At 39.3% G+C, this 22,495-nt stretch overlaps 1 protein-coding gene across 2 annotated transcripts in view; it reads right to left on the reverse strand.

The window, feature by feature from the left end:
* The window catches only part of LOC131053990 (uncharacterized), a 344,360-nt gene that overhangs the window by 282,454 nt on the left and 39,411 nt on the right, over positions 1 to 22,495 (reverse strand). The window lies entirely within an intron of this gene.

Genomic DNA, 22,495 nt, shown 5'->3' on the forward strand with positions numbered 1-22,495 from the left:
AAATGGTATCTCTCACCCTTGTTTAGGTCTGACTTCACTTAAATCTTGAGGAGAAAGGTGGTTTTAGGGTTTTTTGCTCTGGACCCTTTGGAAGGGTCAGGAGCGAATTTCTTGTTTGTAGCTCACTTCTCCATCATTTCAACTTCAAATCACTTCACAAGGCAAGGAAACACTTCTCTTCTCTCATCCAACTCCAGTTTGACTTGATTTTACAAGGAGAAAAAGGTGATTGAAGAATTTTCGCCTTGGACCCTTTGGAAGGGTCAGGAGCGAATTTCTTCCTCTAGCCCAAAATCATCATTTTGGAGACAACAATAAACTCAAAGGCAATCTCAAAGCCATCTTTCACCTTGGAATAGGCATGGTTTAGCACAAATTTGAAAGGAATATGTAGATTTTAGGATTTTCGCTCTGGACCCTTTGGCTCAAAGGCAATCTCAAAGGCATCTTTCACCTTGGAATAGGCATGGTTTAGCACAAATTTGAAAGGAATATGTAGATTTTAGGATTTTCGCTCTGGACCCTTTGGAAGGGTCCAGAGCGAAAATCTTGTTTTAGGGTTATTTCTCCATCCTTTCAACTTCAAATCACCTCCAAGGCTTAGGACACCTCGCCTCACTCCTCTCTAGGCCATAAAAATCAAAATTTTAACTTGTCTTTCAAAGAAAGTAGGTGGACTTGGGATTTTCACTCTGGACCCTTTGGAAGGGTCAGGAGCGAAAATCTTGACTTGAGCTTACTCCTTCATCATTTGTCCTCAATCAACTTCAACAAGGCAAGAACACCTCTCCTCACACTCATCCAAACCATAAAGAGTCAAAGTTGACTTGATTTTGTAAGGAAAACAAGGTGATTTTAAGATTTTCACTCTGGACCCTTTGGAAGGGTCAAGAGCAAAAATTTTGATTTGGTTCAATTACTTTTGTTTCAATGATTTCTAGAAACTTGAAGTCACTCTTAGGGACATCTCCTTCTTGATTTTACCTTAACAGACACTTGATCTAGCACAAAGTTGATAGCAAAGAGAGGTTTTCAGAAAATTCGCTCTGGACCCTTTGGAAGGGTCAGGGCGAAAATCTCATCTTTGACCAAAAATCATCATTCTCTCAACTTGAAACTTCATTGCAAGGTAGAATATCATCTTTCTTCACCCTAGGAACAAGGTTTTAAGCCTAAGAAAGGTCAAAAAGTAGGCTTGTAAGGAATTTCGCTCTGGACCCTTTGGAAGGGTCAGGAGCGAAATTTCCTTTCTTGGCTAAAATCCTTCATTTTCATAGCTACCAAACACTCTCAAAGGCAAGGACATGTTCATTCTCCTTCTCATCATGCCTTGGACATCAAATTTTCGCCAAATAAAGGAGGAAATGCATCCTAGGGAGATTTTCGCTCTGGACCCTTTGGAAGGGTCAGGAGCGAAAATCAAGATTTGGGCTAAATTCTTCATTTCTCCAATTCAAAACAACCTCAAGAGGCAAAGGCATGCTATCTCGCTTCCATCCACACCATAAGAAACCAAGGATTTGACCTCCTCCAATGAAAAATAAGTGTTTTTAGGAATTTCGCTCTGGACCCTTTGGAAGGGTCAGGAGCGAAATTCATCTTTTGGTCCAAAATCTTTCACATTTCAATGCTTCCAAACATTTCCAAAGGCTACAAGATGTCCATCCTTCCTTTCAAGATACCCTGCAAATCAAAATTTAGTCAAACTAGGGAGGAAATGAGCTTTAAGAGGATTTTCGCTCTGGACCCTTTGGAAGGGTCAGGAGCGAAAATCTCATTCTAGGCTTGATCACTCACTTTTCCAACTTCAAACCACATCACGAAGCAAACTTAGATCATTTTCCACCTAAGGACAAGGTTTCAAGCTCAAACAAGGTAGCAAATGAAGTTTATGATGAATTTCGCTCTGGACCCTTTGGAAGGGTCAGGAGCGAAATTCCCCTTTAGGCCAAAATCTTGCTCTTCAAAATCAACCAATTCCATCTCAAGGCAAGAACATACCAATTCATCCTCAAACATGCCCTAGAAACCAACACTTAGCCAAAATTGGGAAGGAAATGTGGGCTACAAAGATTTTCGCTCTGGACCCTTTGGAAGGGTCAAGAGCGAAAATCAAGATTTGAGCTTGACTCTTGACCTTTTCAACTCCAATTCTCTTTGAGAGGCAAACATAGATCCTTCTTCACGCATCTCCATCAAGATCCTGACTTTAGCCAAGGGAAAAATGAGAGTTTTCAAGAATTTCGCTCTGGATCCTTTGAAAGGGTCAAGAGCGAAATTCATCTTCTTGACTAAAATCCTTCATCTTTCAATCTTGACAAGGCTAGAACATTCAAAAAATACCTTCAATCATGCCTTAGGAACTAGAAATTTAGCCTTGATAAGTGAGAATTTGAGGTCTTCAAGGATTTTCGCTCTGGACCCTTTGGAAGGGTCAGGAGCGAAATCCCTATTCTGAGCTAGTTTCTCACCTTGGTTCATCTCATTTTCTTCCAAATTTGATCAAATCATCTTCCTCCTTTCATAAGCAAGACAATTCCTCATCCAACTTGGTCTAAGCAAGGTCCAACTAGGTTTTCAGGGTCAAAGGAAGGCAAGAAAGGAAGATTTCGCTCTAGACCCTTTGGAAGGGTCAGGAGCGAAAATCTCCTCCCAGGCTGGCTTTCATCATTTCAAAGTCTAAAAACTCTTCTTCAAGGTGAAACATGTATCAACTTTCCCAATTACGCCTCAAAAGTCAACAACCTTGATCATATCTTTTCAAAAATCCTTCAATCATCATCAAGTGCATTTGTTCATCAGTTTCTGAAATCGCCACTTCCATCTCTCTCTGACCACCGACTCTACTCAATCGACTCGGACCTGGAGGAAATCAGGACTTTGACAAGAAAGCTATTAATCCAAACCTATCCTATCTTGAGACCTATCCACCCTTTCGATCCACCTATCCATCTTCATTTCTCCTCAAAGGAAAAGATCCACTAAGGCAAACCTAGGGCTCCAGGCAGACAACTAAGGACTTCCCAAGACCAGGCTGGACTCAACTTGAAAGAGACCCTAAGACGAGCTCTCAGAGAGAAACTCTAATATACCCAGCCCAGGCGATCACTCACTTCACTCCAACACCAAGCAAACAGAGAGAAAACCTAACCAAGGAAAGCAAAAAAAACCCTAAGAAAAAGAGGGGGTCCCCATTCCGATGGGGCGATGTGTGAAATGGTCACAACAGGGTGTCATAAAATGACAACGTTTTTGGCGATTTCTGCGGGATGCTTGTCTGCTAAGCATGAAGTCCAGAAGCCTTGAGCATCCATTGGGCAAGCATGTGTGCACCATCACTTGGAGGAAAACTGGAAACTAGAGCGCACACCCTCTTAAGGAGAATACAGCAGGTGCACAAGCACTTATGAAAGCAAAACAACTTCTAGTCTAATATTTACATAGTCATCAACACCCTCTTCAAAAGCAAGGCTTGAGATGAATCCCATTCACTGGGATTGGAAGAACTTCGCCATCAAGCCTGGAGAGATGAAATGCATTGGCCTCCTTGCAACTAGTGATGACATATGGGCCACTCCAGATAGCATCAAATTTGGAGTGTCGCCCAGCTTTGGCTTTGTCTGCATCCCACTTGAGAACTAGATCTGCCTCTTTGAAGACCCTATTAGTAGCCTTTTTGTCAAAAACCTTCTTGACCTGCTCTTTATGAGTCTCAAGTGTATGCATAGCCTGACTTTTAACCTCCTCCAGCTCCATCAGCTCAGCTAGCCTTACTGTCATAGCATCATTCTCTATTAATTCCAGCTGATGTGCTAGTTCAAGAGAGGGTAACTCTAGGGAAGTTGGGAGTCTCCAGGGAAGTTGGGAGTCTTGCTTCCTTCCCATATACTAGCATGAAAGGGGAGTTACTGATTGCCCTCTTGGGTGTGATCCTGTCAGCCCATAAGGCTGTCCACAACTTAGTATGCCATGCCCTCTGATTGTCTTCAATCGTCCTTTTAATTATCCTAATGAGGTTCTTGTTGGAAGATTCGGCTAAGCCATCACCCTAAGGGTAATAGTTGGATGACGTCTTCAAGTATACACCATGCTTAATTGCCCAAGAACTGATTTGGGTTCCAACAAATGCCCTGGCATTGTCTGATATGATGGTGGAGGGGACACCAAATCTTGTCGCAATTCCATCAAGGAATTCCAACACTGAGGCCTCAGTGGCATCCCTCAATGCAACTGCCTCTATCCACCTAGTGAAGTAATCTGTTGCGGCCAAGATCCACTTGTGGCCAGCACTAGAAGGTGGATTTATCATGCCAATGAGGTCTAAACCCCATTGGGCGAACGGTTGATTATCTTGGATGGGGTGAAGAGGTAGGGCAGCTAGTCTTTGCTTCCCAGAGAAGAGAGCACATTTCTTGCAATTCTTCACCCATCTATGTGAGTCACTAAATAAGGATGGCCAGTAATAACCAGCCCTCATTATTTTGATAGCCGTAGTCCTTGTAGAGAAGTGGCCCCTTGAAGAGCCATTGTGAAATTCTTCTAACAATCTATTGACTTGGTTTTGCTCCATTAGAGTCTTTTTGAAAAAGAGTGCCATTCACTAAGACATGGGGAATGGACAACAACCTGAAATACCTTCTTTTGGTCCTATCCAGACCTTGGGGGTATCTACCTTCCATTAAGAAGGTGGTCATGTCACTTACCCAACTGAATTGAGTATTGTTGTCAGTTGGTTGATCCTCTTGTATTACAAGGGCGGCCTCTGAAGTAGTCTCAGAAGATGAGACAAGTTGTTCACACAAGCCCTTGCCTCTTGCAAGCTTGGTGATCTTGATGTTGATGTCATATTCCATGACCTTGGTTATCCACCCAGTCCTCTTCTCACTGATGTCCTTGTTTAGAAGGAAATCCTTGACACTTGCATGTGGAACTAAGAGTTGGATCCTATGGTTGGATAACATGTGTCTGAACCTTTTTAATGCCCTTACAACAGTGACTTGCTTCTCTACATAGCTATACTTAAGCTCACAGTGCTTTAGCCCCTCACTAAAGAAAGCAATAGGTTGCTCCAAATTATCATCATTCAGTTGTGTTAGAACAGCTGAGATGTTGGATTTATTGAAATGTGGCGACTGATCAGCAAAGTACTGTACACTCAGCATGTATCCTCGCCGGGGTCCAGGGCCGGGCCAGGCCCTGGGTAGGGGTTCGGGGGCAGCAGCCCCCGAGAAAAAAAATTTTGCCGTTTTTTTGTTGATGAAAACCGACATTGTAATAAAACCCTAAAAAAGGCCGACTTTGTTTGTTGCCCTAAAAATGCATGTTATAAGCGGCTGGGATGCTTAAGGCATTGTAAGGTTGATGTACTGTCTTTGCTGGATAATAAGAAAGATTGGACGGCTGTGTATGGTGGACGTAACCCATTCTGGGTGAACCACGTTAAATCTTTGTGTTATCTGTGTCCTGTTTTATTTCTTTATCTTTTGTATTTAAATCTGCGTATAATTGTTAGTTCATATTTGCTTCGGATCTGCTTGAAACCCTAACAATTGGTATCAGAGCGAGGTTTTTCTATAAATTGGTAGGACTTTCAGATTTGAGTGGGAGCAATGGAGGATTCCAAATTCAAGGTCGAAAAGTTTAACGGCCAGAATTATCAGTTATGGAAAATGCAGATGGAGGATTACCTGTATCAAAAGGATTTGTGGCGGCCATTGGAAGGAAAGGCAAAGAAACCGACCACAATATCAGATGAAGAGTGGGACATTTTAGATAGAAAGGCACTGGGATCCATTCGATTGTGTCTTGCGTCATCTGTAGTATTCAATATAACAGAAGCAAAAACGACTGTAGATTTGATGGCAACATTGGCTAAGCTGTATGAGAAACCCTCGGCTTCGAATAAGGTATTTCTTATTAAGCGTTTGTTTAATTTGAAAATGAGTGAGGGAGGATCTATAGCGGAGCACTTAAATGAATTTAATACAATTACCAGTCAATTGTCTTCGGTAAAAATTACCTTTGCAGAAGAGGTTAGGGCTCTCTTGATTTTATGTTCTTTGCCAGAAAGCTGGAATAGCTTGGTTATGGCTGTAAGTAACTCTGTCTCTGGTAAAAATACTTTGGTATTTGATGATATTGTTGGTGTTATCCTAAGCGAGGAAATGCGAAGGAAAAGCACAGGTGAGACTCCAACATCATCGGGTAGTATTTTGAATGTGGAGAACAGAGGAAGATCAAAGGAAAGAGGAAAAGGCCCTGGGAATGAGAAGTCATGAGGGAAGTCAAAGAAAGGACGCTCTCAATCTAGAGGAAAGAAAGATTGCTGGTACTGCGGAAAGCCTGGTCATCTAAAGAAAGACTGTTGGTCTCGGAAAAACAAAGGAGACAAAAATGAAAATGACAGTAAGGAAGCTAATATTGCAAGTAATACTTTACAAGATGCTTTAATCTTATGTTTGGATAATGTTAATGATTCCTGGGTAATAGATTCTGGGGCTTCATTTCAAGCTACACCCCATAGAAAATATTTTCTAGATTATGTTCAAGGTGATTTTGGACAGGTATATTTGGGTGATGATGAGCCCTGTCAAATTGTTGGAAAAGGAAAGATAAAGATCAAGTTGCAGAATGGTAATGACTGGTTTCTGCAGGAGGTAAGACATGTTCCTAATTTAAGAAGAAATTTAATTTCTGCAGGAGGTAAGACATGTTCCTAATTTAAGAAGAAATTTAATTTCTGCAGGGCAACTAGGTAGTGAAGGTTGCATAGTTACCTTCTCAGACAGTATGTGGAAGGTCACTAAAGGATCATTAGTAGTAGCTAAAGGTGCGAAGGTAGGCACATTATATCTGTGTACTGGTAACACTTACTCTACCTTAGCTGCTACAGATAAAGTTACTGCAGGGACAACAACAATAAATGTTGCAAGAACAGATTCGATAATGTGGCACCATAGGCTTGGGCACATGAGTGAGAAAGGGATGAAAATCCTTCACTCCAAAAATCTATTGCCAGGACTAAAGAAGATTGATTTAGAGTTCTGTGAAAACTGTGTTTATGGTAAACAGAAAAGAGTCAGATTTCTCAAGGTTGGGAAAGAGAAGAAGAGTGAGAAGTTAGAGCTTGTACATTCAGATATATGGGGACCGGCTCAGGTATCATCTCTTGGTGGCTCTTGTTATTATGTTATTTTTATTGATGACTCAACCAGAAAAACATGGGTATATTTCCTAAAACAAAAATCAGATGTTTTTGAAACTTTTAAGAAATGGAAAGCTTTGGTTGAGAATGAGATAGGAAAAAAGTTGAAGTGTCTCAAATCGGATAATGGAGGTGAGTATTGTAGCAAAGCATTTGAAGATTACTATTCCTTAAATGGGATTCGAAAGCAGAAGACAGTTCCAGGAACTCCACAGGAAAATGGTGTGTCAGAGAGAATGAATAGGACCATCATGGAACGTGCGAGGAGCATGAGATTGCATGCTGGATTGCCCTTACATTTTTGGGTAGATACTGTACATACTGCTATCTATTTGATAAATAGAGGACCTTCAACCCCTTTGGATGGTGGTATTCCAGAGGAGGCATGGACTGGTAAAAAGGTAAATTATTCTTTTCTAAAAACTTTTGGTTGCGAAGCTTTTGTCCATGTTGATAAAGAAAACAGAACCAAGCTTGATGCTAAATCTCAGAAATGTACCTTCATTGGATATGGGATAGATGAATATGGCTATCGGTTATGGGATTTTGAAAATAAGAAAATAATTAGAAGTAGAGATGTTATATTCAATGAGAAGGTTATGTATAAAGAACAGATGCAGAAAAAGAAGTATGAACAGGACAAAGAAGAATATGTGGTGTTGGATGAGATTCCTGAAAATGAAATGCCACAGGTACCTGATGCTCAGCAACAACAGATTGTCCCACAAACTCCTGCAAGTGTTAGACGTTCTACGAGGACAAGTAGACCCCCTGAAAGATTTTCTCCTTGTTTGTATTCTATTTTATTAACGGATTCTGGTGAACCAGAAGAATATGAAGAAGCAATGCAGGTGGATGCCAAACAACAGTGGCAGCTAGGCATGAAAGAGGAGATGGACTCCTTGATGAAAAATAAGACTTGGGACTTAGTCCCCTTACCTGCAGAAAAAAAAGACTTGCCTAACAAATGGGTTTATCTGCTGAAGGAGGAGGAAGGAGGTCAAAAAAGATATAAGGCCAAACTTGTGGTAAAAGGTTTTGCACAGAAAAAGGGTATAGATTATGATGAAATATTTTCTCCAGTTGTAAAAATGACTTCAATTAGAACTGTACCTAGTCTTGTGGTTGCAGATGATTTACATCTTGAACAATTAGATGTCAAAACAGCTTTTCTCCATGGAGATTTGGAGGAGGAAATTTACATGTTGCAACTACAGAGATATGAAGTCAAAGGTAAGGAGAACTTGGTGTGCAGGTTGAAGAAAAGTCTATATGGCCTAAAGCAAGCACCCCGACAATGGTATTTAAAATTTGATAGTTTCATGGCTGAACACGATTATCATAGATGTCATTCTGATCATTGTGTATATTTTAAGAGATTTGATAATGGCAGTTATATTATCCTGTTGTTTTATGTTGATGACATGCTTGTTGCTGGGTCTAACATGCAACATATAAATGATCTTAAACAGAAATTAGCCAGGTCATTTGCTATGAAGGATTTGGGTGCAGCTAAGCAAATTCTCGGTATGAGGATTACACGGGACAGGAAAAATAGAACCTTGAATTTGTCCCAAAGTGAGTATATAAAGAAGGTGTTGAAAAGATTTAACATGCAGGATGCAAAAGCAGTTAGTACACCTTTGGATAGTCATTTCAAATTGACTAAGGAGATGTGCCCAAAGGCACAGGAAGAGGTTAATAAAATGTCTAACATCCCGTATTCATCAGTTGTTGGCAGTCTGATGTATGCAATGGTATGCACAAGGCCAGATATTGCACATGCAGTGGGAGTTGTGAGCAGGTTTATGAGTAATCCCGGTATGGAACATTGGAATGCTGTGAAATGGATTCTTCGGTATTTGAAAGGAACTACTACGAAGGCATTATGTTTCAAATGATCTAATGCTGCTCTAAGTGGATTTGTTGACTCTGATCTGGCGGGTGATATTGATTCACGGAGGAGTACTACAGGGTATGTTTTTACTATAGGGGGAACTGCAGTCAGTTGGATTTCTAGGCTGCAAAAGGTTGTTGCACTTTCAACCACTAAAGCTAAGTATGTTGCTGCTACAGAAGCCAGCAAAGAGATGATTTGGTTGCAATGTTTTCTGAAGGAATTGGGTCAGACACAAGAGGATAGCCCATTGTATACTGATAGCCAGAGTGCCATTCATCTTGCGAAGAACTCTGCTTTTCATTCAAGGACAAAGCACATTCAGCTCAGGTACCACTTCATCCGGACTATTTTGGAGGAGGGTCAGTTACGGCTTGAGAAGACACACAAGTGAGAATCCTGCCGATATGTTCACAAAGGCAGTTCCACAGGAGAAGCTGATTTCTTCATCAGTTTCTGTTGGTCTTCTTGATTGATAATTGTGGAATTTATACCAGTCAAGTCCTAGAGTTTTATCCAACGGATGTTGCATGTACAGTGGTGTCGTGTAGTATCAGTCTCCAAGTGGGAGATTGTTCGGTGTGGAGCTTGGTTAGTCTCCAAGTGGAAGATTGTTGAAATGTGGCGACTGATCAGCAAAGTACTGTACACTCAGCACGTATCCTTGTCGGGGTCCGGGCAAGGGTTCGGGGGCGGCAGCCCCCGAGAAAAAAAATTTTGCCGTTTTTTTGTTGATGAAAACCAACATTGTAATAAAACCCTAAAAAAGGCCGACTTTGTTTGTTGCCCTAAAAATGCATGTTATAAGCGGCTGGGATGCTTAAGGCATTGTAAGGTTGATGTACTGTCTTTGCTGGATAATAAGAAAGATTGGACGGCTGTGTATGGTGGACGTAACCCATTCTGGGTGAACCACGTTAAATCTCTGTGTTATTTGTGTCCTGTTTTATTTCTTTATCTTTTGTATTTAAATCTGCATATAATTGTTAGTTCATATTTGCTTCGGATCTGCTTGAAACCCTAACAGGATTATTCATAATACATAAGAAATTAGTATACTTATAGTCTAAATCATGTTATTACTATCAGTATTTAAGATGGGAATGAGATGTTACAAAGAGGGGCAGTCTAAATCCATGCAATAGGTTAAGTCCCAAGATAGGGTGGGGATCAGCAACCCATAAACCTTGAGGGTATAGACCCAAGATAGGTAAAGGCTTGGATCTGTAAACTTTGAGGGAACCTATTGTATTTGGTCTCTAAGCACTTTGGTAACATACATAGACCCTTCTCCCTTAAAACTGAAGTAGTAGCAGGGTATGATATCTATATTAATAAATATGAATAATGAAATTAATCACCTTATGAGGAAAATAAATAAGCACTTGTTAATAACTAATTGAAAAATATTAATCAATTTTAGTATATTGAAATAGACTAGATAGGGGAAATTACAAGTGGTATCAGAGCCTTTATCCTGCCATCCTGCAGGGTAAACATGAATCAATAAAACATTCTAGTTGATAAGAAAGAATCTAACGATACGTGTATTTGTGTGTATGCTCCGTGTTTGTATATATCCATGTGTATGCTCCATGTTTGGTTCATGCCTGGTATGTTTCCAGCATTTTCATTCCATGTGTGTTTCCAATACCATTCATATTGGGAGTCATTTTGAACACTCCATGATCATCGCTTAAGGACAAGCAATCTTGGGTGGGGCGGACTGTAATGTCCCCACTTTGAAATAAAATTTAATAATAAATGATAATAATATAATTAAATATAATTAAATATGATTAATTAAAAAATAATTAAGATAATGAAAAGTCAAAAGACATGAAAGGAAAAGTTGTGACTCCCTCAACAATGAGATATAAAAGGGAGAAGAGAACCTTCTCATGAGAGGGGGGATAATTTGGTAATCAGAAGTGCACATCTGATTTAAATAAGAAGAGCAGATCTGATTATGAAAGGTTGTGTCCGTTTCAAAGGGCACAAATAATGAAGAGTTGTACTCTTTCAAAAGGTGCTAATGCTGAAAGGGTGTGTCTCTTGCCAAAGGGCATGCATGATGAAGAGGTGTGACCTCTCCCTCGCATTGAGAGATATAAAAGAAAGGAATAAAAGCATCCAATAACAGCACCATCAAGCAGATCAGATCAAAACTGTTATTATTGAGTTATGGGCAGTAACATTCTTGTTCTTGGTGGTATGCATGGGGATGTGTTTAATAAGTATGCTTAATATATGACGCCTAATAATGTTCTTATGCAGAGAAAGGAATAAAAGCATCCAGTAACAGCACCATCAAGCAGATCAGATCAAAACTGTTATTATTGAGTTATAGGCAGTAACATCCTTGTTCTTGGTGGTATGCATGGGGATGTGTTTAATAAGTATGCTTAATATATGACGCCTGATAATGTTCTTATGCAGAACTAATAGTAACATTAATATGGACTGCAATATGTATGATAGTCATACTTAATTTCATATATATTCATAATACATAAGAAATACTTAATGTTATTACTGTCAGTATTTAAGAAGATGGGAATGAGATGTTCCAAAGAGGGGCAATCTAAATCCAAGCAATAGATTAAGTCCCAAGATAGGGTGGGGATCAGCAACCCATAAGCCTTGAGGGTATAGACTTGTTGACGTGTTTTTTATGACAGCGTCTAACACAGAATAAAGTTGCCTAACGGTCACTTCACTCTCTCTTGATCAAACTACGATTGCATGCTAAGATTGCAAGAAGTTCAAACAATCGACTCCAAGGTTCCTTCAATGCGTGGATGTGACTCAGTTGGTTGATGTGATTGCTGGTAATCCAAGGGGCCTTACGTGTGCATCGTTCTTTCACTTCTTTGTTGTGGCTGGAACTCCATCATTGGATATGGCAATTTTGCGATGTTGCTGCTTCGAACGGACTAGAATGAACTGAAAAAAAGGGAAAGGGTTCAGAAGGATCTAAATCTACTCCTAAGGGCAGTGATAACAATGAATAGTGCTCTGGTGGACAAATTTCAAATAAACCAAGCTCTACTTCGCCAAGTTCAACTACAACTCCGCAAGAACCGGTGCAATCTTCTGAGGATATTGAAGGATTTTCAAATCGAGAAAGTGCATTTGAATACCCAAAACGGCGCAATCCAAACAACTATCCACAACCGAACTTAGCACAAGTTTAGTGGCTCAGGCTAACTTTACACTGCAACTTACAATCAGCAAGATACAAAAAGTATGAACCATGGAAATTCATCAGACACCATTACATTCTCCATTGAAATCAAAGCACTTTACTACTTCTAGTCTAAGTGAGGAAGGTGAAACCATGCAAGTTTTGAAAAAATAACTCAAGTGGACACCATCAGAGAACAATGTTTCACTATTATTTTCTCAAAAACTTATCGCAACAATTTCATACAAAGCTCCCTCCTTTTACAAATGAGGGGGGTCACCCCTTATATAGGCTTCAAGCCCTAGCTACATGCAAAACCCTAATTAGGGTTTTCCCTAAAAGATTCTCCACTCAATATGCAACAAGGTGGGAATCTCCAATTAATAACCCATCATGCCCATATACAATTAATTCAAAAGTACCCAAAATAGCATCCATTGCGCATTAAATGCACCACCTCCTTCAAATTCGCCCAACATGCGTTGAATATTCATCCATGCAAAAATCACCCCATTATGTCATAAATGATCCATCATTTCCACATGAGGCCGCTGCATGCAAAAGGAATCTGCCATAAATTCAACATGCAATGACCAGGTCGCCATTTGGTCAAATATTCCGGTAATGAATGCGCCACTCTACTGCCATGTGTTCAATAGATCCTCGCCATGCACGTGGACCCCGCCGTCGTATATCCGCTCCTTCACATCTGGAATTGTTGGAGAGGGAAAATTCGATTCAAGAAGAGTTTTCTTGAAGTCTCTTCAACTGTCCTTGCTCAGAGAAGGTTTTTTCATCAATTCTGCACATTTCCTATTTTTTAGGAAAATTTCCAAATTAGGGTTCCGCAGTCCAGGAGAGAGAAAATTCTCCTACGAATCCAAATCTGTAAAACTTTTGAAATTTGGATGTGATTTGATGCCCGAGAATGGATTTTTTCAAATCTTTCCCTGGGGAGAAATTTCTTGTTCAGTTCATTCCTAATTCCTTCCTTGCCTTAGAAATTTTATGTTCAATTCATCCTTGGGTGTATTTCTTCCTTGCTTGGAATTTTGTCCTGAAGGAAGGAATTTCCAATACTTAGCCAAATTTTCATCTTTCCTGGAATTTTGTCCTGAAGGAAGGAATTTCCAATACTTAGCCAAATTTTCACCTTTTTCAGGAACTCTGTCATGAAGGAATTTCCAACACTTAGTCAATTTTTCACCTTTCCTGGAATTATGTCCTGAGGGAAGGAATTTCCATCACTTAGCCAAATTTTCACATGTCTCCTTTTCAACATCCCCATTTTTAGGGATCCTCCTAAAATTTAGAAGCCAGGTTCATTGGATGAAGAATTTCACCCCGATTCTGAATCTATAAAAATTTCCATATTTGGCCGGGATTTGATGTCTAAAAATAGCATAACTGAAAATTCTCCCGAGGGGAATTCTTCTTTTTATTCCTCCTTGACTCCTTGGATTTCGTGCCTTAGGCAAAATTTTAAATTCTTTGCTTGGACAAATTTTTTTTACCATGCCAAGGATTCATGAATTTTCTCTCTGTGAATGACTTCTTGGATTCAGCGCCCCAGCCCAAACCTAGGCGCATTTTGGCTCTGTCCATGGAGAGGTGGATTATTGCACTTGTGAATTCATTCTTGGTTTTAGCACCCCAGCCCTGACTTGGGCGCATTTTGGCTCTGTCCATGGAGAGGTGGATTATTGCACTTGTGAATTCATTCTTGGTTTTAGCGCCCCAACCCTAACTTGGGTGCATTTTGGCTCTGTCCATGGAGAGGTGGATTATTGCACTTGTGAATAGCATCTTCAATTCAGCGCCCCAGCCCAGTATTGGGTGCATTTTCACCACGTTCATGGATTCATGGATTTTTCCATCATTTCAGGCTCTTCGTCAGGATATATATATGAAATATAACATTTAAGTATAAGAAAGGAAAAAGACATCGAAGATACTTTAAGTTATATTTCATATATATTGTCAGGATGTTTGAGAGTGGTTTCAGGTCCATAGGAATTATAATGCAAATTCTGGATTTTGGAAGATATTCCAAATTTCCAAACTTAGTCAAATTTCAGGCCATTTTCGGATCAGGATGACATCGATGGATTGATGTGAATTTCTGGACTTGGATGATCATGCTTGCTTTCCTCTTCTGGAATAGGAGAGCCAAACTTAGCCAAATTTTGACCACTGTCTGTGCTGAGATGCCACTTTGGGATTTTGAAGGTGGATTTTCCAAACAGAACAATTTTGTACCTTCCACTTCAAGGATGATTCTCATACTTAGCCATTTTAGACCCCTGCCTGTCTGCTTTCAACTTTCCAGATTTAGAAGTGATTGTGCATGTTGATTCTTCGTTGTCTGCTAGCCTGATCCTGCCAAAAATAGACTTTCCCGAAATAGAAACTTTCCAAAATGTAGAGTTAGAGCCTAAAACAGGACACAGGAATGACTTACTATAAATAGAAACTTACTAAAAATAGAAATTACTAGAAATAGTAAGTTTGATTTTGGCAAAATGGCGACATTCCGGAACTCGGAAAAATCCCTAAAAAATAGGGACTTTCTAAAAATAGAAAGTTGCTCCGTTTGAGCTCAAATTTTACTGGGAGGTCCCTTGAAGGGTCCTAATTCCATTTGTATGTTCAGTTTTTCCAAAACCCTAACAAAAACCCCTAAAATCTAGGACAAAAGGCAAAAACCCTAAAATTCACAAAACAAGTCCTAGACTTAACCAAATTCGCTCAAACAAAAAGCAGATTTAATCAATATGACCCCCAAACACTTGCAAAGTAGAGAGATTGACAAGACTGCTGCGAAAAGACCACAAAAACGCAAGCCAAAAAACCAGGAGGGCCTAAAAAGAAGGGGGTCCCCATTTGCAATGGGGCGATGTGTGAAAACGTCACAACAAGACCCAAGATAGGTAAGGGCTTGGATCTGTAAACTTTGAGGGAACCTATTGTATTTTGTCTCTATGCGCTTTGGTAACATACATAGACCCTTCTCCCTTAAAACTGAAGTAGTAGCAGGGTATGATATCTACATTAATAAATATGAATAATGAAATTAATCACCTTATGAGGAAAATAAATAAGCACTCGTTAATAACTAATTGAAAAATATTAATCAATTTTAGTATATTGAAATAGATTAGATAGGGGACATTACACTGTACATGCAAGCAACCTAGCCATACCCACAAAAGGCAACCCTGAGAAGGGTGGATTGACTGACCTTCCAAAGTCAGAGTATGCAGACATGACATAAGTCATTACAACAAGCATGGCCTCGTACCTCTCTTGATGGAAATCCTGCCAAAAACATTAAATGCACCCTTGTGGCTCCACAAAAGAAGGTGCACAAGTCACAAAGTCGTCGGAGCATTTACAGCTTTGAGTGTCGATCACGCCATCCGGAAGTGTTGCAAGCCAGAAGGAGTCCGAGGACTCCGGAAACTCAGATTCCCGAAGTGGGGAAAACAAAGAAGGAGAAGGGGAAGGAGAACTTCGAAACCTCGGAGTTCCGAGGAAGGGGAAGGAGAACTTCGGAACCTCAGGGTTTCGGAGTTCTGAGAAAGGAAAGAAGAGACGCAACAGGGAGGGTTCCGAAGTTCCGAGGAACTAGAGAGAAGAGGCAAGGAAGGAAAGAACTTCGGAACCTCGAGGTTCCGGAGTTCCAGGAAAAGAAAGGGGCTAAGGGAAAAGAACTTGGAAACCTCAGGGTTCCAGAGTTCCGAAGAAGGCAAGGAAAGGGAACTTCGGAACCTCGGGGTTCTGGAATTCCGAAGAACTAAAGAGGAGGGGGAAGGAAAGGGAGGAACTTCAAAACCTCGGGGTTCCGGAGTTCCGTGAAGGAGAAAGGAGAGGCAGCAAAGGGAAGGAACTTCGAAACCTTGGAGTTCCGGAGTTCCGGGGAAGGGAAGAAGACAAGGAAGGAACTTCAGAACCTCAGGGTTCCGGAGTTTCGAGGAACATGAAAGAAAAGGGAAGCGAAGGGAAGGGACCTCCTCCAAACAAGACAACACTTCACACCTCATAATTCCATTGCTTTTCTCCTTGATCAGCTGGGGCAGCGCTGGTCCATGGATGGTATCTCTGATCGGTTCTCACTGATGGACCAAGGGTGTCATAAAATGATAACAGTAGGTCAAGTCCAGCCTCATGCATTAGAAAAGTTCCTTGGTACTAGATGAAGTTCGCCCAAGGAGTGGGTGTGAAAAGTGATTAAGTGTTGGCGCTTGGAAGAGGAAAAGTTTGAAATTTTGGTTAGTATGGAGAATTTCCAAGGCACCTAGCAACTCCGCCCTACCTCATGACAATCTTCCTTGAGAGCACCTCAAGTCCACCATAGGCACATGGAAATGTTCCTCAAGGCATGATAAAGTCCATCATAGCATGATCAAGTTCTTCCTTGTGCTTGTGTAAAGTCCACCCAAGGAAGGGGAGTGCAGAGAGATAGAGTGTTTGAGAAAGGTTGAAATTTTTGGTTAAGTATGAAAAATTCCTAATCTAACCTCAAGTCCACCCTACCATGGAATGGATTCCTAAACAAGTGTGAAGTTTGCCCAGGGGAATGTGTTAAGAAGGTGATGAAGTTTTGGATCAGCATGGCAACATCATGAAATTTCTTACCTAAGTGTGAAGTCCACCCAAGCTTGTCGCAGAATTTCCTAGAAGACAAGAAGTCCGCCCATGCCTTGAAGCAAATTCCTAAGCCATGTTCAAGTCTGCCCTGCCTCAAGGAGAAAATTCTTAACCTCATGTAAAGTTCGCCCTTGTTAGGCAAAAGGTAAAGTTTTGAAAAAGGTTTTGAAGTTTTAAAAGAAAAGCAAAAAGACAAGGCACTTGCAAGAATTCGTTTAACTCATGGGGAGAAGAGGTTTGAACTTGGCAAATTCAAAATAAAGCAAGAAAAAGAAAGGAATTCGCCTAAGATGGGAAGAGGAAACTTTGACAATATGATGTAGACATAAAAAGATAGAATCAAAAAGAAATTCGCCCAACTTTAGAAGAAAAATTTGGTGGATAGTGGAAAGAGTTTCAAGGTGAATTAAAGCAAAAGGATAAAATCACAGAATTTGCCCAAGAAAGAGTGAAAAATGAAGAAGAATTCGCGTAAGTGCTGGAGATAAAGAATTAAAGCCAAAAAGAAATAAAGCATAAAGAAATTTGCGCAAGTCATAAGGAGAAGAATTTGAAAAAATTTGGCGAAGTAAAAAATAATTAAAGCAAGGAGGAATTTGCCAAAGTTGAAGAGACTTCTAGAAGGAACAAGAGAAATTGCCAATAAAACACAAAAACAAAAAAACAAGGAGGTTCGATTTAAGAGCAAATTATGACTATATTCATTAAAGCTCATTAAAGCAAAAAAACAATGCAAGGAGGAGTTCGAATTTTCTACAAGACATCAGCTTTGGCTATTCACTCTTCACAATTTTTCTCTTCATCCTTGTGAGTTTGAACTTCTTTTCTGAGTTGTAAGGTGAATTAGAAGTGTAATTGCAGGTGCACAGCAACTTCAAGAAAGGATTCAAACAGTTAAAGGCCATGCTTCTTCAATTCTTGCAGGTCTAGAAGCATTTGTTAAGGCATATTCTCTAAATTCCAGTCCTTATGGAGCACTTTTCTCAATTTGAATTTTGATTCTCAGGCCTGCACACGAACTTTCTTTCACAAATTCTTCAAGTTTCATGTTGTTTTTTCATGCTTTTTCAATTTTGGATGCAGAAATTCCCTAAATCAGACTTAATTTTACAAATTTAAGAGTTTTTCAAGTCTGATTTTAATTTCCAGAATGATCCTAAGTCTGAAGTTCACTTCTAAAATCATACTCAGACGTAAATTTCACAAATTTCCAAGTGTTTATAACTCTGATTTTCATTTTTCAGACTTAACTTAGTCTGCTTTTGGGTCCGATTTTAGGAATTTAACAGGAAAGATCAGAGTTATCCTTCAAAATTCTTCAAGTATGTATCAAGCCTGTCTTTCTAACTTAGGGATAATCTTACTTTATCATGCTTTTGCAAGAGATGGATGTCAGCTCAGGAAGAGATTTCCAGAAAGGTGAAGATGAAACAAAGAAACCAATTGGAAAGATGTTTCCATAATGCAAGGGAAGGACAACATTCACACTTCAAGGCGGAATCCAAAGATGAACGGAACAAAGAAGGACTCACTCGTCATCAAGACATTCAAGAAGATTAAGTCATCCAAGGATGAAAAGCTCTACATCAACCTTCCAAGTCCAAGGCAAGGAATTTCAAAAGAGTTAATCATTTCGGAGTATGCTTCATCACATGATGCAATTAGAACAATGTTGAGTATCAAGAGATATTGCCTAAGGTATCGACACTTCTTCATGATGCGGAATCAAATCCGCAAGGCAAGTTGAGGTGGCATCCCAGTCATCAATCAAACAATCCAAAGGTTCCAAGTCAGACGTGTCCAAGTGCAATGAACTAGACTCAACAAGCAGCTCCTATTTTCTCATTGGTTATCCAAACTGTTGTAATTTTCCCATTGGCCGAAAAGAGTTTTTTGCAAGTAACCCTAATTAGGGTTTTATCTATTAATCTTGGCCATTGATCTTAAATCAATTAGATCGTTGCTTTGTAATGGGGTGCCTATATAAACCCTCCTCTCATTTTCAAAGGGAGGATACTTCGGAGAAATTGTTGTAATAATACTTCTTACGTGCTAAGACATTATTCATTGTTCAATTGTTCATGAATTTTGTCTACTTTTGCAAGTTAGCATGGTTTCTTGGCTCTTAATAGAATAGATTTCATTTTCAAGTTGTTAGATTGAATAAAGGATTTGATAGAATTGCTTATTGTGAAGTTGATGTGTTCATACTTTTGATAATTGGATGATTTTCAATTATTGTGCAAAGTTAGCCTGAACCAATACATGAAAACTTAACTTCTATCACTATATTCATTGTTCAGAATGTTGGTGAATATGGGTGATATGAAAATCTTTTAAATCCCTTGGAAGATAGCACCATTCTTGTGTAGTTGTTGAGTTTGGTGAAACAAGAATTGGTTTTGGATTCCACTTTTGCAATTTACGTCTCCAGAATTCATAGGATTAGTTTAGGGTTAGAATTATCTTCCTCAACCCTCATCTTTTGCCTTTTTTTTCAAATCCAAGTAGAAGTAAAACTTATTCAAAAAATGTCCCAAAAAAAAGAAAGGAATAAATATCAGCATAATCTTCAAATCAATTAAAGCTCCTTGGACAATTGTTAAGTCCCCCTTGAGATTACCAACATTTTCACAACGAACCAACTAAGACTATCCGCATTGAATCTGGAACCTTGGAGTCGTCTTTGTGATCACACAATCAATTTGTTTAGCACAGAGAGGATTTTGTTCAAGAGAGAATAAAATATCTCTAGGTATTTTATTTTGAGTTGCGCGTGCATAAAAAATACACCAACACAACCCAGATAACACAAGGCATTGAGTCAAAAAGTAAACTGTTTGTGACAAAAATATCCTAGCATATTCTACAAGGTGATACAACTGGCTGACTTTGTTCTATCTACGAGGTAGAGAGCAAGTTCCCCATCCCATAGAGGCCATAGGGGTCTCCTCCTAAACTTCTTGTATGTAGAGGTATCTACCAAAGGAAAAAATACATAGCTGGCCAGATAACACTAAAAACATTAAGTCAAGAAGTGAACAACTGTCTATGGCAAAAACATCCTATGCCAAGAGTAAGCTGCATACAAGGAGAGAAAGTGCAAACAAAACAACTAGGAATAATACACACTAGGAAGAAACGAAAGATCATTCACTGGTGAATGGTAAAATATGGTTGAGTATGCATGTCTCTGCTTTAACCTCAAAATGGCTTGATCTTTATAAAAAACTGTATCAACCAACCATGTCATAACTCCTTCCAATCAAACTTCAACTTAAATATATAGACCAATAACTCTCTAGGAGTTAGAGAACAAGCATCCTAGAGACTATAGGGCATCCCCAGCCCCTAAAGACGATAGAGAAAAGATTTCTCTTAGACTTCCTTCATATAGCTTATCTCCCCCTTCCATGTATCATGATTGGAGGGATTTGCCTCCTAGGAACCTTCTCCCCAAAGATGAATTCCTTGATTAAATAGTTGATCACGTCAAGGTTTCTGTTGAGATCAACTTTTCTTAGGGAAGTATTGGTAGCTATGCCTTGAACATATGAAGCAAATGACGAGTAGCAACTAATCAAACCCTAGGTGACTATTGTAGGAATTCCTTGGAGTTGGACATTTAAAATGAGAGCCTGCCTCATGCCTTTCATGTTATCTAATGTCATGACCCCAATCTGATACTCAAACCTATGACATGAGATTGTCTTAGAAATGTAAAACTTCACAATTTCATGAGTCACATATCTTGTTACAGTCACTCATCTTCAGCAAGATATCACAGAGTGATCCTCCACGTTAAGTCTCTCTTCACAATCAATCAGGTCATTAGTATCAAGTAAGAAGCACTGATCTTTGAATATTATACAACAATATTAATTATACTCACTATTGAAGGCAGCGGCAGTATTAATGTTGACCATCTTAACTAATTGTCATGCCCCTTGTAGCAAATGCACATGTCTTCTTTTACCATGATAACCTGAATGCAATTAACAGGAGGAAAGAACATTGAATGCATATGGTTCACAACTAACAGCAATCGATTAAGTGCTAATAACAAAGGCAGTGGATTAGTTATCCAAATGGTTCATTAAGGCAAGAGAGAGGCAGCGGTTAAGGTTGAGAAGGAGATGCCAGCTTTCAAGGAAGACATCTACCCAAAGGACACGACCTCCCAGCAAGAAGTGAAGGCTACAAGCCTACAAGGATACAGGATGGGTGATAGAAGCAAGAGGAAGTGGCAATCATTAACGGAAAATGGATCAGATTGAATATTAATAATTAAATACAGAAGCATCGAACATCAGCAGCAATTAGTAAACATATCTTCAGAGAACATCAGTATCGAACATCAGAGAAGAATACAGAACACTGAACGCTTTAAAAATCAGATCAGAATATAATTTGTTATTCCAATCCACTGTAGTAATGTAGAGACTGTTATTTAGTTTTATATATGAATTTATTGCACATAGCTGTTGTATATTAATAAGCATTAAAATATAAATATAACACTGCAACAGTCTGTCACCAAAGGGAAGGAAGGAAATCTACATTAAGGGAGAACAGCTTAGGGCACCCTGCTACAGTGGCAATAGGGAGAACAACTATTAGGGCACCCTATTGCAATTTCCCATCCAACCCCTACATTGAGGGACAGTTGATGAACCCAAGATTCTCTAGCCATGGAAGAATGGAGGGGAATTGCATGAAGGGAGTTTACGGCTGTAGTAAGGCACCCTACCATGCCTCCCTATTCCATATCTTTTATGACTCAGATTCGCATACAAATCAGACTTGCTGTATAATGATGGATATATGATTTCCCTGCTCTAATAATAGATTTATTTCATGAACTGTCTGTGTCATATTACCTAGCTGATTACAGGTTTCTCGAACAAAATTAGTTCATCTTATTCCTAAGTAAAGAAATGTTCCTCTAACTATATTATATGCTTTGTTCCATTTGATTTTGTGATTATAGGGCAAATTCTAAGGCAAATTAGGAAGGGAACATTACATGTAAGCTCCCTGAATTCACAAGCATTATTGCTGACAATTTTGCAGATGATTTTATGTTGCCTTGTATAGAATGGGAGCATAATGATGAGCTCTTGTTTAATATGTTTAAAAGAACCTTGCAAGGCAAAGGCCACCAATGGTTGAGATATATTCCTACTTATTCTATATATGGCTTTTGGCATATTGTTCGGCCAATTGTTCCTTTCTTTGACATTACAACACCTTCAATGTAGGATTCCAATAACTCACTTGATGAAGCAAGGTAAGAATGAGTCTAAATATAATTGTGTGTGTCATTGGCATCTACTTTTCCATGCCCTTATGATCTAACTGTTCATGAATAGATTAATGAGAAGGAACAGTTAGGAACGATCAAGGTTCCATTAACAAGCCATAGCTTCATATACAAAGTGACCCAAATTCAAACAACTCTTTTCATATTGATATCCCAGAGGAGGCATAGTTGAAAGTACTATATTATTTTTATACTGTTAAATCTATCAAAAGCTTTGAGTTTGAACATTGAAAT

This window comes from Cryptomeria japonica, chromosome 2 (assembly GCF_030272615.1).
Source record: "Cryptomeria japonica chromosome 2, Sugi_1.0, whole genome shotgun sequence".
In the NCBI taxonomy this organism is placed as follows: domain Eukaryota; kingdom Viridiplantae; phylum Streptophyta; class Pinopsida; order Cupressales; family Cupressaceae; genus Cryptomeria; species Cryptomeria japonica.